Here is a 15,103-nt window from a genome sequence, read left to right on the forward strand (position 1 = left end):
CTCCTCTTTCCAATGATGAACATCTCCAGGGTGAGTCAGGGTGTGTGTACAGTATCACACCTCCAGCACGTGGCTAAGAGCTAGTCTGGTTCAGTCAGACAGAGTAACCACACTTAGGTTAGCAGAGAGTCAAACTCATAGAGAACTGTGCTAACTGTGCTACTGGTTCAATAAATCAGATTGAACTAACTTCAAGGTCTGGAGTATCTTTTGGTTAAAGCTGCATCCAGTTGCAGCCTGTTATCCCAGAGTACAAAACACAAGATGCTACCAGGAGACTGCTTAGTCTACGTGGTTTACCTCAGTCCATTCCGTGACGACCAGCGAATGTATCCCGACACCATGGAGAAGATTCAGGCTCCTCACCAGCTCAGGACCTCCGGCAATCTCAGTGCCAACTGGCAGACATTCAAGCAAAAGTGTTTGCTGTACATCGAAGCTTCAGACCTCGTGGGTGCGTCTGATGCAAGGAAGGTCGCGCTTCGCCTCTCAACAGCGGGTGATCAAGCCATCGAACTCTACAACTCTTTTCACTTTACCGAAGGCCAGGCCAAGACAAAGTTTCAGACCATCCTGGACAGGTTTGACAGTCACTGTGAAGTGGACACCAATAAAATCTTCGAGCACTACATAGTCAAACAACATCTACAAGGTAAAGATGAATTTTTCAATTCCTTCTAAACTAGCCTCCGCCTGCTAGCGCTGTCCTGCAACTTTGGTGATATTGCTGACTCCATGATCAGAGACCAAATCGTTTTTGGAGTTCACTCTGATTCTCTGAGAGAGCAGCCACTGAAAATTAAGCATATGACCCTGCCAGTCGCGACTGAAACATGCACAGTGCATGAGCACTCCAAAAATCGCTATGCCCAGTACAAATCGGCTGAAAATGAGAAACTTGCCTCCCACGAGGCAGAGAGTGTGCAGGCCATCTCCCGGATGCAGCGCCTCAGCATTGATGAAAGCGGCCATTCCGAGCGCTTTTCCCGGGGCCCCACGCATGCGCGATGCGAACGGGATAACGAAGCGGCCGAAACCCGCACTGCGCATGTGCGACGACACGTGGAGCGTAAAGATGCCGACGTCATGACGTGCTCGAACTGCAGCAACGCCCACTTAAAGAAACACTGTCTTGCAAGAGGCAGGCGATGTTTAACCTGCGGGGAGCCTGGACACTATGCAGCCTTGTGCAGGTCTGCACCTCCAGTCAGGGGCCAGCACTCCCAATTCCAACGACGGCGCGTTCAGAGTGTGCAACAACGATTACAGGATTCTGATCCTGGCAGCACAACGGATCCAGAGGAAGAATGCCTTGTCTCCGCCTACTGTGTGGGCATCATTACCAAATGTGAATATACCACATCCAACTTATCACAAAGTCAATCCATCCTCGCGGTGGTTTCTGCGGACGAATGGCGTGCGGTGATGCAGGTCAACCACTGCTTCATCCAGTTTAAGCTGGACACAGGTGCATCTGCCAACCTCCTCTCACAGGCAGATTTCAAACGCATCAAGAAGCACCCCCAAGGCCCTTCCCACATCCTGCAGGCTCCTGGACTACAACAGAAATGCCATCACGGCACTGGTATCCTGCCATCTACTCATCGCCAACCAGAGCACCCATGCACGGTTATGTTTTGAAATTGTCAAGCCAGACAGGGCATCCCTACTAGGCGCACATGCCTGCAAGCAGCTGAACCTCGTGCAGCGGGTTTACACAACGACATCCTCCAATGTGAATCTTCAGGCCGGCATTAACGGCATCCTCGTTCAGTATCTGGTTGTGTTCGACGAGATGGGCACGCTGCCATATCGATACAAGATTCTGCTACGACCTGATGCCAAGCCAGTGGTCCACGCACCACGCCAGGTCCCGGCTCCACTGAGGGAGTGCCTGAAGGCACAGCTCAAAGATCTTCAGCAACTGAATGGTAGCGAGGAAGGATCTAAAGAGAGAGCTAAGACGAGCAAGGAGGGGACATGAGAAGTATTTGGCAGGAAGGATCAAGGAAAACCCAAAAGCTTTCTATAGGTAAGTCAGGATTAAGCGAATGACTAGGGAAAGAGTAGGACCAATCAAGGACAGGGATGGAAAATTGTGTGTGGAGTCTGAAGAGATAGGCGAGATACTAAATGAATATTTTTCGTCAGTATTCACTCAGGAAAAAGATAATGTTGTGGAGGAGAATGCTGAGCCCCAGGCTAATAGAATAGATGGCATTGAGGTACGTAGGGAAGAGGTGTTGGCAATTCTGGACAGGCTGAAAATAGATAAGTCCCCGGGACCTGATGGGATTTATCCTAGGATTCTCTGGGAGGCCAGGGAAGAGATTGCTGGACCTTTGGTTTTGATTTTTATGTCATCATTGGCTACAGGAATAGTGCCAGAGGACTGGAGGACAGCAAATGTGGTCCCTTTGTTCAAAAAGGGGAGCAGAGACAACCCCGGCAACTATAGACCGGTGAGCCTCACGTCTGTAGTGGGTAAAGTCTTGGAGGGGATTATAAGAGACAAGATTTATAATCATCTAGATAGGAATAATATGATCAGGGATAGTCAGCATGGCTTGTGAAGGGTAGGTCATGTCTCACAAACCTTATTGAGTTCTTTGAGAAGGTGACTGAACAGGTAGATGAGGGTAGAGCAGTTGATGTGATGTATATGGATTTCAGCAAAGCGTTTGATAAGGTTCCCCACGGTAGGCTATTGCAGAAAATATGGAGGCTGGGGATTGAGGGTGATTTAGAGATGTGGATCAGAAATTGGCTAGCTGAAAGAAGACAGAGGGTGGTGGTTGATGGGAAATGTTCAGAATGGAGTACAGTCACAAGTGGAGTACCACAAGGATCTGTTCTGGGGCCGTTGCTGTTTGTCATTTTTATCAATGACCTAGAGGAAGGCGCAGAAGGGTGGGTGAGTAAATTTGCAGACGATACTAAAGTCGGTGGTGTTGTCGATAGTGAGGAAGGATGTAGCAGGTTACAGAGGGATATAGATAAGCTGCAGAGCTGGGCTGAGAGGTGGCAAATGGAGTTTAATGTAGAGAAGTGTGAGGTGATTCACTTTGGAAGGAATAACAGGAATGCGGAATATTTGGCTAATGGTAAAGTTCTTGAAAGTGTGGATGAGCAGAGGGATCTAGGTGTCCATGTACATAGATCCCTGAAAGTTGCCACCCAGGTTGATAGGGTTGTGAAGAAGGCCTATGGAGTGTTGGCCTTTATTGGTAGAGGGATTGAGTTCCGGAGTCGGGAGGTCATGTTGCAGCTGTACAGAACTCTGGTACGGCCGCATTTGGAGTATTGCGTACAGTTCTGGTCACCGCATTATAGGAAGGATGTGGAGGCTTTGGAGCGGGTGCAGAGGAGATTTACCAGGATGTTGCCTGGTATGGAGGGAAAATCTTATGAGGAAAGGCTGATGGACTTGAGGTTGTTTTCGTTGGAGAGAAGAAGGTTAAGAGGAGACTTAATAGAGGCATACAAAATGATCAGGGGGTTGGATAGGGTGGACAGTGAGAGCCTTCTCCCGCGGCTGGAAATGGCTGGCACAAGGGGACATAACTTTAAACTGAGGGGTAATAGATATAGGACAGAGGTCAGAGGTAGGTTCTTTACGCAAAGAGTAGTGAGGCCGTGGAATGCCCTGCCTGCTACAGTAGTGAACTCACCAACATTGAGGGCATTTAAAAGTTTATTGGATAAACATATGGATGATAATGGCATAGTGTAGGTTAGATGGCTTTTGTTTCGGTGCAACATCGTGGGATGAAGGGCCTGTACTGCGCTGTATTGTTCTATGTTCTATGTTCTATGTTCTAACTGGGCATCATTTCCAAGGTAACCGAACCGACTGACTGGGTCAGCTCGATGGTATGTGTTAGAAAGCCTTCGGGAGACCTGCGCATCTGCATTGATCCCAAGGATCTCAATAAGAATATAATGCGTGAACACTACCCCATCCCGAAGCGGGAGGAACTCACCAGTGAGATGGCACACGCACGTTTTTTCACCAAGTTGGATGCGTCACATGGATTTTGGTAAATCCAGCTGGATGAGTTCAGCAGAAGGCTCTGCACCTTCAACACCGTTTGGCAGATACTGCTATAATCGCATGCCGTTTGGCATTGTCTCAGCATCGGAGATCTTCCATCGTATCATGGAGCAGATGATGGAGGGCATTGAAGGGGTTTGTGTGTACGTGGACGACATCATCATATGATCCACGACCCCTGAAGAGCATGTTTTTCACATCTCCAGCAGGTATTCCGCCGTGTCCATGCCAATGGCCTGAAGCTGAACAGGTCCAAATGTTGCTTTGGCATGTCGCCACTCAAGTTCCTAGGTGACCAGATCTCTCAGCAGGGTGTGCGCCCGGACACAGACAAGGTCAAGGCCATCGAAGTCATGAAGGGCCCTGAAGACAAGAAGGCGGTGTTGCGCTTCCTGGGCAAAGTCAATTTTCTGGGCAAGTTCATCCCAAACCTGGCCTCACACACCACGGCCCTACGAAACCTGGTGAAAAAGTCACCTGCCTTTGAGTAGAAGGCAGCACATCAGGCAGAGTGGTTGGAGCTGAAAGCCAAGCTCACCACTGCACCAGTCTTGGCATTTTTTGACCCAGACAGGGAGACAAAGATCTCGACAGTTACGAGCCAGGATGGCATTGGTGCGGTGCTGCTTCAATGCAATGACACTTCATCCTGGGCACTAGTAGCCTACGCATCGAGGGCCATGACGCCCACCGAAACAAGGTATGCGCAAATAGAGAAGGAATGCCTGGGTCTTCTCACTGGCATTCTCAAGTTTCACGACTATGTCTACGGCCTGCCGACATTCACTGTCGAGACGGATCATAGGCCTCTGGTCCACATTATCCACAAGGACCTGAACGACATGACACCTCGGTTGCAGCACATCCTCCTCAAACTCAGAAGGTACGACTTTGAGTTAGTGTACACGCCTGGCAAGGAGCTCATCATCGCTGATGCATTGTCCCACTCCATCACCTTGCCGAGTGAACCACTGGAAATCATCCGGCAGATTGAATCACAGGTGCAGCTGTGTGCTAGCACCCTCCCGGCGTCTGATGAGAAGGTGGTTCGTATCCGCGAGGAGATAGCCAAAGACCCCCTCTTGCAGAGTGTCATGCACCACCTCGCCAATGGCTGGCAGAAAGGGCAGTGCCCTCAATTTTATAATGTAAACGACGACCTGACGGTGATTGATGGTATCCTCCTCAAGCTGGACCGGATTGTCATTCCACTCAGTCTCCAGAGCTTGGTGCTCCGCCAAATCCATGAGGGACATCTGGGCATCGAGAAGTGCAGACGCAGAGCCAGGCAGGCTGTCTACTGGCCCGGTTTATGGCCAGGACATCTCGAACATAGTCCTCAACTGTGCGACCTGTCAACGCTTCCAGCCAGCGCAGAGCAAGGAGACGCTGCAGCAGCATGAAATCGAGACCTCCCCGTGGTCCAAGGTTAGCATCGACCTCTTTCGTGCGAATGGTCGTGACTACGTGTTGATTATTGACTATTTCTCCAATTACCCTGAAGCCGTGAAGCTCTCAGACCTCACATCTCGGACCGTCATCAAGGCCTGTAAGGAGACGTTCTCCAGGCATCGTATCCCACTCGCTGTTATGAGTGACAATGGCCCGTGCTTCAACAGCCACGAGTGGTCTATGTTTGCCGAGTCATACCATTTCAAACGTGTCACTTCCAGCCCACACTATCCGCAGTCCAATGGGAAGGTTGAAAAAGGGGTGCACATTGTGAAACAGCTCAACTGCAAGGCCACGGATTCAGCTTCTGACATCTACCTCGCGCTGCTTGCGTCCAGTGCGACCCCACTGTCCACTGGCATGTCGCCGGCTCAACTCCGGATTAACAGGGACATGCGGGCGACACTTCCAGCCATACACTTGCCCAACCTAGATTACCTCCCGGTGCTGCAGAAGGTGCAGCAGCTCCGAAACCAGCAAAAGCAGGGCTATGATGCTCATGCCACCGATTTGCCCGTGTTATCCCCGGCAGACACTGTCAGGATCAAGATACCGGATGGTGGCTGGTCTGCTCCAGCTGTCGTTGTTCGACAGGCTGCGCCCCGCTCGTATGTTGTACGTATGGCTGATGGTTCTGTTGTGCGACGAAACAGACGGGCACTGCGCAACGGTGCCTGCCCGCAACCGCTTTCTTCTCCGTTCCCATCCATTGTTTTGCCACCTCCTGATACCTCGAACTATGAGGCCACCAGTCAGGCTTCCATCCCACCTGTCAAGGTGCCGTTGTCCCCACCGCCACCTCTCCGGCGGTCGACAAGGATCAGACGCAAGCCCCAGAGACTGGACTTATGACCATTTGTTTTGTTTGCTATGTTCTGTTTTCTCACAGAAGACGGCTGTTTTCACATGTAAATACATTCACATATGCCACCGCTTGTAAATATGTTAATATATGCCACCACATGTAAGTACGTTCCCATATGCCAACAAAACATTTTTTAAAAAGGGAGATGTCATGATATGCAGACATGCAGATAATGATATACAGACAGGCAGCTAATGAACACAGAGAACAGGACATGACCAATGAGCAGGCAGGACACTCAGGGGTGGGATCTCACTATAAAAGGCACTAGGTGCTCACACTCCGCCTCTTTCCACTGATGTACATCTACAGAGTGAGTCAGGGTGTATGTATAGTATCACACCTCCAGCACGTGGCTAAGAGCTAGTCGGGTTTAGTCAGACAGAGTAACCACACATAGGTTCGCAGAGAGTCGAACTCATAGAGAACTGTGCTAACTGTGCTACTGGTTCAATAAATCAGATTGAACAAACTTCAAGGTCTGGAGTATCTTTTGGTTAAAGCTGCATCCAGTTACAGCCTGTGTTATCCCAGAGTACATAACATAAGACTCCCATTCCCCCCATCCCTCCTTTAGCAACTGAGGGTGGCCAGCTCTTTGAAATACAAAATAAACGGCTGCCATCTTCAGTAATAACCTTCAATTGCTCCCCTCATGGTATACTTGACTTTCTCAAGATAGGGGATCTCCCATCAGATCTCCCAGCCACTCTGAGAGACTGGGTGGAGAAACTGACCTCCACCCAATCTGCATTCGCCTCTGGGCAATCAGCGAGGCGTTGGCCAGGACATTGGTCCCCGCTGCCGTCTGCGGCCCCGGTGAGTTCGACACCGCAGATATGGTCACCAATGGACAGGACTCAAGATCAATTTTCAGAATCATCAACTATGGTGCTAAAGAAGGAGACCCAGAAACCAACAAGCTTGGGGCAAGACCAGAACATATGTACATGATTGGCCAGACCCCCTGGACACGCTCACATTTGTCCTCTACCCATACAAAGAGCCGACTCATCCTGGACATTGTTAGGTGAGCCCTATATACACCACTTTAAGTTGTATTAAGCCACACCTCACACAATGGTGAATATTACTTCAAACTAAGTTGTGAGAGTAGGACAAGTGGACACAAGTCACCCTCCACAGGACCTCATTCCACACCTCATCATCCAACACCGACCCCAACTCCTCCTCCCTCTTGGCATCCCTCAGTGTTAGCTGCTACAACTTCAGCTTGGTGTCTCCTCCAATATACTTTCTTCATGTAACATGGCTCAGATCGAGTACTGAGTGGAGCTAAATTTAGAAATGTCCAACTCTGCTTCATTCATTAAAAGTTCATGCACTAACTCTTAACAAGCGCTTACTGTCACAAAACCATGCCCTTCAAAAAAGTACAAAGCATTAGCGCTATATGCTGATGGGTTTTTGTGAACAGTACAAATTAAAGTATCAGCTCTGCAAAACTGCCAAAATATTTAGTGGATAAGTATATCATCTAGTCTGATACTGAACACTGGATAGCAGAAAAGTCTCAGGTTTCAGCTGTACACTTACTTGAGGTAGTGTGTGGGTGGAGGGGGCGGGGGGGGGGGGGGGCGTGTTAACATAATTCAGCTCAGCACATCTGATTTAGGAAAGGAAAAATTCATAAGATGCATATGGATTAGGAAAGGAAACATTTCAGACCTTCAGTCCTTCAGACTCGCATTACAGTGTCCACTATTTTCTTCAATTATTCCAAGGTTGTCATCTCTACTTCTCACGAGATGAGTTCACTCCAATCCTGGCAGGACAGGTTGCCGCCTCACACGCGACCATGTGCCAGAGCCACCTGGAAATCGCAGCGGCACTTCTGGGCGTGGCCCAGTCACAGCAGACCATGGCTGTGAACATCTGCATTGCCCAGGTGCTGGCTAACGTGGCGTAGCCACAGAGGGAGGTGGCCCAGTCCCAGAGGGAGATGGCGCAGTCACTGGCTGATGTGACACAAACCCAGAAGGTGGTGGCACAGTCGCAGTGTGATGTGGTGCAGTCCCAGACGGAGATGGTCCATGCCCTGTGCTCCATGGCTGCAAGAGGTAGCCTGGGGGCCATCGGGCACCCTGAAGGAGGAGGAGGCGATGGGGCCAGTGCCTGTGTCCCGCAGAGGAGGTGCCAGAACACCGCAGCAACCACCCCCCCCCCACCCCACCCCCACCCCCGCTCTCCTATCCCTGGCGCATCTAGTGGGCAGCAGGCAGAAGGGAGCGGCACCACACCACCCAGGACTCACAAGCAGCAGCCGGGCCCATCCAGGCCCGGTCGCTCCAGAAGATGCCCGCCACCAGGGACCCAGGTTGCAGGGTGGGAATCACAGCAGGCCGCCTCCACTCCTGCTGTACCGTCTGGGGATCCACCTCGATGTGGCGTTAGGGCCTGTAAGGCCAGAAAGTTAGACTCCAGGTAGTTGGCACGGGTGCAGGAGTTAAAGGTGATTGGGCACAAATCTTTATATATTCGTTCACATTAAACACCTGTTGCCACGGTTACAACCTGCCTCAGTGCTCTGTCTGATGGGTGTGAGGGGTAGGCTGGTCTGGGCTGGAAATGGGCGGACGTTGGGGGGGGGGGGGGGGGGGGGGGGGGAATGAGCGGACCCTGTGGGTAGCTCAAGCTCCCCCCCCTCCCCCCCCCCACCCCCCCTCCCCACCACCCCCCTCCCATCCCCATCACCGCCACACCAGGCATCCGATGGGACTGAGTGATGGAATGGCCAGCTTGCATGCAGGGATCACCCAGGTGGTCAGTGCTACTGTGGCCAGGAGTCAGACATTGTCAAACGATGCGGAGCACCAGAGCTCATTGCAAAGCGGGTTGCCATCATTCTCCATCCCATGCACCAGACCTGCTGTGACTGCCAACTCAGGGCCCCCACCCATAGTGCAACAAATCGGCGCCTGCTGCCATTTCGCCGTCGGGACCGATTTTAAGCCCAATCACTTTTTCCAATTTCGGGATCAGCTAATGGCGAATCCAACCCCAGAACTGAACACAGTACAAGCACTCAAACATTTGAGATTGAGCAGGGACTACTGACTATGTCGTTCAGTATCAAACAAAACTTGTTTCTAGCGATCCCTGTTGGAAATATCTGTACCTGCGGATATTGGGTGAAGACAAAATTTTACTGACCCATGTTGCAGCCCAACAGTCTTGCCTACATTCAGTGTGTCTAGATTTGCAAATGAAAAATGCTTATTTGAGCACACCCATGGAACAATGCAGACCCAGGAGGAGTCACTGCCTGTAAGAAAAAGTGAAAAGTGAGAAATTATCAGCGGGAAGCATTTTGAAAAGTTGGCAGATGTAGCAAGGTCTATTTACACAAACCGTTGAGCTTCCAAGAAAGTTAAAGTTAAAAGGAACAAAGAAGGCTCGAAGCAACTATCAAACTGATTAATTGAATCCTGCACGTTTCTGCATTTTAATGGTTAAAAATTGTCTAATTCTACTTAATAAATCTGATAATCATTCTGTGTACCAGAACCTGCAGCACTGGATTTAAGTGCCAGCAAACTGTAAAGGTCCTTACATAAAAACATAATGAAGTATAAAAGCCAAATGGTTCACTTCAAAGAAATACCATTAACAGATACATCACACGTTGCTTGATTACCTAAGCATTCCTTCTTCCCTAACACTGCCAGTATCTTTCTCATTCAATTCCATAAATCTTTATTCTTATCCTTATTCCTTAATCCTTATTCTTTTCGCTCAACAGATGGTTTGCAATTAAAATAAACATGATTGAGAAGTTTTTTGGGGGGCATTCAAAATACCTGTCTAATATAAAACTCTATTCCAATGGAATGGTAAATATAGTTGTGAAACCAAGGCCACTCTGATATGTGGTAAAACGTAAGAACAAGGAGATAACGACTCCATGTCATCCCCTGAACTAACATTTTGCACCATTTCCAACCAAATATTTTGGCTTTGAATTGCAAGCGGTATCATTCTGTAACACATAACAAAATGAATGAATGTGGAAAGGATAGAAATTTCTCCTGATAGTTCAGTTGGAAAGATAGTGTGCAGCTGAGCTGGCCACAACAAAAAGGTTTTCAGTTCGACTTCTGGTCTACGCTGAAATAATTGATCTTATAGCCATCAGTAATATGGATTCAAAAGCCTTCAATGACAATGGCATGGATTTTGCTGTCTATTGTGGCGGTACCCGCTGTGGGAAATTCGGCAGCCCAGCCAAAAATCCATTGACTTTCAGCGAGACTGAGCGATCCCAGTGGCAGGCGGGACTGGGAAATCCTGCCCAATATAACTTCGGCTGCATATTATTACCATAGTTAGGCCTGTTATGCTTTACTCCGTCCATAATCTATTTTCGTAGAGCCTCTCCAAAGTGATTCTTCACTCCCGAGAACTTGCTTCCTTTCTTTTCCGATCTCAACTTATCTCAATAACATCTAATCCCCAAACTGGCTTTCACAGTAAGGGCCGAATTGGGGATTCTTTCCTTGAGCTGCAGTTAATCTTTAGGTAAATCATATGTTGTGATTTTAAAAGATTGGAATTTGGAATCTTATAATCCTACATATCCAAATACACTATGGGGTGGCACGGTGGCACAGTGGTTAGCACTACTGCCATACAGCGCCAGGGAGCCCGGTTCAATTCCGGCCTTGGGTGACTGTCTGACTTTTCCCCCATGTCTGCGTGGGTTTCCTTCGGATGCTCCAGTTTCCTCCCAGAGTCCAAAGATGTGCAGGTTAGGTGGATTTGCCATGCTACATTGCCTCTTAGTATCCAAATATATGCAGGCTAAGTGGGGTTACATAGATAGGACAGGGTGTGGACCTAGGTAGAGTGTCCTTTCAGACGGTTGGTGCAGATTTGATGGACTGAATGGCCTCTTTCTGCAATGTAGCAATTCTATGGTTCTATGCATCTACATCTGTGCCATTGTCATTATTTATTCTGGTCAAATCTGAACCTTGTAACAGTTCAAATGTTACACAAAGAATCAGTCAGAGCATTATCAAACCTTTTTACCAAACCTAATTATCAAATCTTTTGGACTTGAAGCCCATCAAAAAAGAGCACTAAACATAATATCATAATTGTCCTCAACTATCATGAGTTGGGGTGGGAAACTCAACCAGAGTTCCAACTCCTGGGCAGAATGATATGTGTACCTGGCGGGCGTACCTCCAGATCATTCCAGGTCTCAGTGGGTAATTTTTGTCGAGTCTTGCAGTCAGCTGCACACAGCTGTATGAAACCAACGACTGACACTGTGTTAAGGAGGGTAAGAACATTCCTTCATTTCAAGGGGGGCCTAGCCAATCAGCCTGAGCGGGCCAGACGCTTTGCTGTGATTGCAGGGTTCCCCCTCCACCAGGGTGCCATCGATTGCACGTATGTGCCCAAAGCGCCAGCAGGCGCTGGGCAGCTTTGTGATCAGGAAGGGTTTTCATTCCATGAACGTTCAGGTAGTCAGATTCTGCAGGTCTGTGCAAGGAATCGGGGCAACTCCCACAATGCCACTCGCAGGTGCCAAGATTCTTCACTGCTCCAGATCGCCTTGACAGGTGGCTGATTGGCAACACAGGATATCAGTTGAAAATGTGGTTGATGACACTGGTCATCAACTTTGCCCGAGGACAAAGAGATACAACTGCTGCCATGTATCTACAAGTGAGATGGTGGAGAGAATCATCGCCCTACTGAAGATAAAGTTCTGATGCCTTGGCTGATCCGGTGGCACCTTGTAGTATCCGCCCGGGCGAATGTCACTTATCGTCGTTGTCTGCTACGTTCATCATAATTTCGCTCTCTCCAGGGGTGAACCTCTGGACCAGGAAGATGCTGATGCTGCTGTACCTGCCTCAGACTGAGACACCAACGTCAATTTGCATTCAGATTCCAGGCAGCCAGAAGACCAGGATGAGGAACCTGAAATCAGGAATCTTCAGGGGAGCAGGGACATCAGGTAGGCCCTGACTCAAAACATTTTCGGCTAGGCTGGCATGTTTGTCCTCCCATAGAGTCCATGGGCATCACCCCATCCCATAGACCTCACACCTTTTGGCTTGTGAGCAGTAAATAATTTATGGTAAGAATAATACATAAAACAACGCAAAAACATCCAGTTGAATCATCAGCTGTACACAATGATAGGGAAAAAGACTAACCCACACTGTGGCTAGCCCGGGTTGTTCTCACAGCGTCTTCAGTTTACATTTGAAAATCGCTTATTGTCACAAGTAGGCTTCAAATGAAGTTACTGTGAAAAGCCCATGGTCGCCACATTCCGGCGCCTGTTCAGAGAGGCTGTCAGTGCCATTGAGAGGCAGCTGGCTGACGTGGATGCCTTGTTGGCATAGATTACCTTGATAGTCGTACTCCAGCCGGTGGTGCCTGAGCAGGCATCACCTGGGAGGGCTCGATCAGTGACATGGCTGGGCAATCCTCTGTCACTGTGGACTTGGAAGGTGGTTCAGTGACTGGCAGAGAGGCAAATGAACTTTCATAGAATTTACAGTGCAGAAGGAGGCCATTCGGCCCATCGAGTCTGCACCGGCTCTTGGAACGAGCACCCTACCCAAGGTCCACACCTCCACCCTATCCCCATAACCCAGTAACCCCACCCAACACTAAGGGCAATTTTGGACACGAAGGGCAATTTTGGACACTAAGGGCAATTTTATCATGGCCAATCCACCTAACCTGCACACCAAGGACTGTGGGAGGAAACCGGAGCACCCGGAGGAAACCCACGCACACACGGGGAGGATGTGCAGACTCCGCACAGAAAGTGACCCAAGCTGGAATCGAACCTGGGACCCTGGAGCTGTGAAGCAATTGTGCTATCCACAATGCTACCGTGCTGCCCTTGTCCAAGGCACAATGAGAGGAGGCCCCAGAGACAACAACCAGATTGTTCGCCATTATGAGGTGAATCCTCACCTCCCTGCTCTTCAATAAGGGACGGGCAACCATCAAAACGATTTGGTTGCTGTTTTCTTCTCTCGCACTCACAGTGACCTCCTGAGGTCAGTTCTTGTGTGAGGGCTTGCAAGTCTGCCCGCAACCCCAGGAAAGCCTCATTCTGTTCCTGGAGCTGCCTCTCCCTGAGAGTCTCTCTCAATGGATGAGACTGTCATCTCAGAGCTAAGGGTCAACAGAGCACACATGCTCTGCAGGGACACCTCCACGACAGATGCCATGGTACACAGACCATCAGGGATCTCCGCCAGATCTCCCCGCATATCCTCCTGGACATTCAACATTTGCCACTATATTGACATCGCCAAAGGCATCATATCTCTTGGACTCAGCATGGTCCTTGTCTTCAGCTGTCCTCCAATTGTTGGTGCCCTGGGTACTCCCTGCCTCCAACATCTGCATCAATGAGCATGATATGCCCTCACTGCTATCCACTATCAACTCATCCGACACGGTAATGCGCATCGACATGGCAGTATCTGCGCTGGTGCTGAGTGCTGAGAGATAGTGTGCCATGGATGCATCTTGCAAGGTTTTGCTGCTCCACTGTCAAAAGAGGGTCGTTGGCCACCTGGCTGCCTCAGGTGAATGAGTCCTATGAAGGATGGACACAAGTGGTCAGAAACAGCACTCACATCACACAGAGTTAATTTTCAAAATGTTTTGCTCTTTCCCTGAACCACAATGCCAAAGAGGACACGGTGGTTCACCTGGAGCTAAATTTCACATCTCCCTTGGTCTCCCCGTGGGGGCTGTGATCAACTGCGCAAATAACATAGGTGCCGAGAACCTGTACATCATCTCTGTCAAAGGGATCAAGAGACGTTTGAACAGGCTACCAGCTGCTGGTCTTGGCAAAATCCGCTTGGCAACTGTAAAGAAATACAAACCAGAGCTCAGGAAAAGGTGTATACATCAGTAGTGATATGCCAGCGGAAATCATACCGGAGAAAAGATGGTGTCTTCCTTTACTTCAAAGACAATGCAAGGGTGATAGTAAATAACAAAGGAGAAATGAAAGGTTCTGTGATCACAGATCTTGTTGTCAAGGAATGTGCGGATCTGTGGCCCAGGATTGCTTCCAATGCTGGGAGCATTGCATAACAATTGTAAAAGATATATGCAATTCAATAAATATTTTTACTCCCAAAATCATTTTTTTTTAAATGTTCTGCCCAGTGTGATTGGTCTCAGTTGCATTGAAGTGTCTCAGTGACTGGCGCATCACTGAAGTCATCCTGAGCGATGAGATGCCCATGCATCATTTTCACCCTCAATCCTGTTATGAACCAGCCTACTGGGCTCTTCCCCTCCAGAGACTCCTGCCTCTCCATGATCTGATGACTTCCCTCCTCGCTCACACTCGAGCTCCAGGGACTGCAGCTCATGGCTAATGAGGATCGCCAGGGTAGGCAACCGGCCACCGGTGGCTGTTCTCGCCAGTTGTTGTAGCTATGTTTCTCCTGCAAGTAAGTACAGAGCTATATTGAGTACTCCACCCTCCACCTACAATGCCTTACCATGCTGTCCCCGACCCAGATCACCCCTAAGGGGCTAGAGAATGTTACCACCCCTTTGGACACCTGGCCCTTTGATGGACCCAGGGTTTCAGATTCTTCTCTCCAGCCTTGAGACGCACGGGCAGACTTGGACTCTGGGACTCCCTGAAACCAACACGACTAATTGCAAATATGGACAGGCACCCTTTGCTCTGTTCCCCCAAA

The 15,103-nt window shown here is 49.3% G+C and overlaps 1 pseudogene; it reads left to right on the top strand.

The window, feature by feature from the left end:
• Positions 1-13,983: 13,983 nt before the first annotated feature.
• On the top strand, positions 13,984-14,488 carry LOC140391313 (large ribosomal subunit protein uL14-like; annotated as a pseudogene).
• The last annotated feature ends 615 nt before the right edge of the window (positions 14,489-15,103 follow it).

Source organism: Scyliorhinus torazame, chromosome 15 (genome assembly GCF_047496885.1).
Source record: "Scyliorhinus torazame isolate Kashiwa2021f chromosome 15, sScyTor2.1, whole genome shotgun sequence".
Taxonomy (NCBI): domain Eukaryota; kingdom Metazoa; phylum Chordata; class Chondrichthyes; order Carcharhiniformes; family Scyliorhinidae; genus Scyliorhinus; species Scyliorhinus torazame.